A 3,453-nucleotide genomic window follows, 5' to 3' on the forward strand; every position below is an offset into this window, starting at 1 on the left:
TCTGCCAACTGTCCTGAATTTGGTGGGTGACTGTCCCGCTTAGTCAGGATTTGGTCTGACTGCAAGGACAGTTGGGAGGTATGTCCTACTTCACATTGTACTGCTTGTGAAGGCAGAACTGTGTGCACCTAATAGTAGTGCTCACAGTATTGCCTATGTATTTGTTGAAAATGTGTCTAATAACCATATTACATCATAGGAGCCCCCTGTCTTAAGTGCCTAGAGCCCCCTGAGACTAAGTCCAGCTCTGGTTAGCAGGAGGGAGCGGATAGCTACTCCCAGTCCCTGGATAGGACACAGCCTGCAGAGCAAGCCGAGGAGCTCTAAGTCTCATGAGATTTATTAATCTTGTGAGACTAAGAGTTTCCCTGCTCACTCTACAGGACGTTCCCATCCTGATGGATGTCAGCAGCATCAGAAGCATAGATAAGTACAGTGGACTGGGGGTGTTGTAATGTGCTTCTGGGGTGGAGGGGTGGCATGATAGGGAGGGCCTGATAAATGTAATGTTTTATTATAATGTATGTAATGTATGTATCAATGCCCGATCTTGACCACGCCCCCAACATAATGTGGTCACGCCCTTAGCGGCACCCAGTTTTTTTCATGCTCATCAACAGAGATGGGCCTGTATGCTTGAAATGCCAGGGCTGATTTTTAGTCCCAGTCCGGCCCTGCCCTTACCTATCTTTCTCTCTCTGTGTTTCTATTAGCTGGTGATATATCACCTAATCCAGGTACCCCACACTCCTCACACACACACACACACACACACATACATCAGAGCACTACCGCTCTATAGCAAACCTCAAACGCATCACCTGTTCCCCCTCTCTTCCGAAGTCCTTTAAATGTGCCCTTTGGAATGCACGCTCTGTTTGTAACAAACTTACCTCCATACATGATGTCTTCCTCTCAAAAAACCTCAACCTTCTGGCAATAACAGAAACATGGCTCATGCAATCAGACACTGCCTTACCTGCAGCACTTTCACATGGTGGCCTCCATCTCACCCACATCCCCAGATCTGAAGACAGACAAGGAGGTGGGGTTGGACTACTTCTCTCCCCACAGTGCACGTTCACAGTTCTACCAAATGTCCCATCACTCATGTTCACAGCTTTTGAAGTACATGCTATTGGCATTTTTAATCCATTCTCTCTACGTGATCTATCGCCCCCCTGGAGCACACCAACAATTTATTGAGGATTCCTCTGCATAGCTCCCTCACTTCTTATCTTCAGACATCCCCACCCTCATCCTGGGTGATTTCAACATCCCCTTTGATAATCCACCTTCCAAATCTGCTTCCAAACTACTCTCTAACCTCCTTACTTGACCTCTTCCAGTAGATTGAATCATCTACTCATCAGGATGGCCATTGCCTTGATCTTGTTTTCTCTAGACTATGCTCAGTTTCTAATTTACTTAACACACCCTTCCCCCTCTCGGATCATCACCTTATCAGCTACATGCTCACCCTCACTGCTCTAACCTCTCTACTGTCTAACTCTACCAAGCCTCCTCATACTCGCAGAAATTCTATTAATCTTCAACAATCTCTCCAACACCTTTTCTCCCCTATCTCTACATTCTCCTCCCCTGAGATGGCAGTACCTCATTTTCACCAAACCCTAGCAATGGCCCTTGATCAAGTGGCTCCAGCGACACTACATACTACACATCAACTTCGATGTCAGCCGTGGCACACTACAGCAATGCGAAATCTTCAAAAACTTTCCCATAAAGCAGAACGTCACTGGCGTAAATCTTGTACCTCAAATGACTTCTTCACATATACTTCTATCTACCGCTCCTATTGAAATGCTCTGGACATTGCATAACAAACATACTTCCAATCTCTTATCTATGCTCAGGCTTCTAACCCCAAACACCTTTTTAACACAATTAAATCTCTTCTCAATCCTCCCACCCCGAACCCTTCGTCTACTCAGGGGCGGATCTAGAAAACTACTGTACCCGGGGCGATTTAGGGGGGGCGATTTAGGCCCCGCCCCTTTCTAACATCTTAGGCTGCCGACGGCTGCACACTATGTGCAGGTCCATCCAGTCGTGACAGGCAGGGACAGTGTGCTGCCCGGCTGCTCTGATTGTGTTTTAAACACAATCAGAGCAGCCGGGCAGCACACTGTCCCTGCCTGTCACGGCTGGATGGACCTGCACATAGTGTGCAGCCGTCGGCAGCAAGTGTCTGCTAGGGGGGGTGATCGCCCTGGATCCGCCACTGCGTCTACTATCAGTGTCCAGGATCTTGCTTCCTACTTCAAGGACAAGATTGATAAGATCAGACTAGAAATTCTATCCTCTTCCTCGACAAGCAATCAGCTCAATTCCTTCCCACTACCCTCTGACACCATCTCTTCATTTGACCCCACAAATGAAGATGCAATTTCTATTCTCTTCTTATCTTCCTACTCTAACTCCTGTCCTCTTGATCCTATTCCCTCGCAAATTGGTAGATCCCTGTCTCCTGTGCTCATTTCACCTCTAACTAAAATTTGTAATCTCTCGCTCTCTACTGGCATCTTTCTATCACTATACAAGCATGCAGTGATTACTCCTAACAAAACAAGATTCCGACCCAAACTCTCTCTCAAATTACTGTCCCATCTCTCAGCTCCCGTGCCCCTACAAGCTTCTAGAGAGACTTGCCTACACTCACCTCACACGCTTCCTTTCCACAAACAACCTACACTCACCTCACACGCTTCTTTTCCACAAACAACCTGTTGGATTCTCTTCAGTCTGACTTTCGTTCTCAACACTCCACAGAGACTGCATTGACTAAGGTTGTCAATGATTTGATCACTGCAAAATTAAACACCGTTACTCTCTCCTAATTCTCCTGGATCTCTGGGCTGCATTTGACACCGTTGTCCACTCTCTTCTAATACAAACGCTGCAATACCTAGGTCTTCAAGACACTGTTCTATCCTGGTTCTCATCCTACCTTTCTAATCGCTCTTTCACTGTTAATTTCTCTGGATCCACCTCTACTCCGCTTCGTTTATCAGTTGGAGTACCGCAAGGCTCAGTCCTAGGTCCTCTGCTGTTCTCTATCTATACCGCTTCTCTTGGAAATCTAATAAGTTCCTTTGGATTTCAGTATCATCTCTATGCGGATGATACCCGCATTTATCTATCCTCCCCTGATCTCTCCACATATGTGTTGTCCCATGCAACTGACTTTCTTTTTGCCATTTCATCTTGGATGTCCTCTCGCCAACTCAAACTTAATCTTTCTAAAACAGAGTTAATAATATTCCCACCCACCAACAAGAGCATACCTGACATTTCTATTTCTGTTGATAACATGACTATAAATCCCACCCCACAAGCTCGCTGCCGAGGTGTAATCCTCAACTCACACCTATCCTTTGTTCCCCACATTGACTCTATATCTAAATTATGTTACATACATCTAAAAAACAT

The sequence above is a fragment of the Mixophyes fleayi genome, chromosome 3 (assembly GCF_038048845.1).
Source record: "Mixophyes fleayi isolate aMixFle1 chromosome 3, aMixFle1.hap1, whole genome shotgun sequence".
NCBI classification, from domain to species: domain Eukaryota; kingdom Metazoa; phylum Chordata; class Amphibia; order Anura; family Limnodynastidae; genus Mixophyes; species Mixophyes fleayi.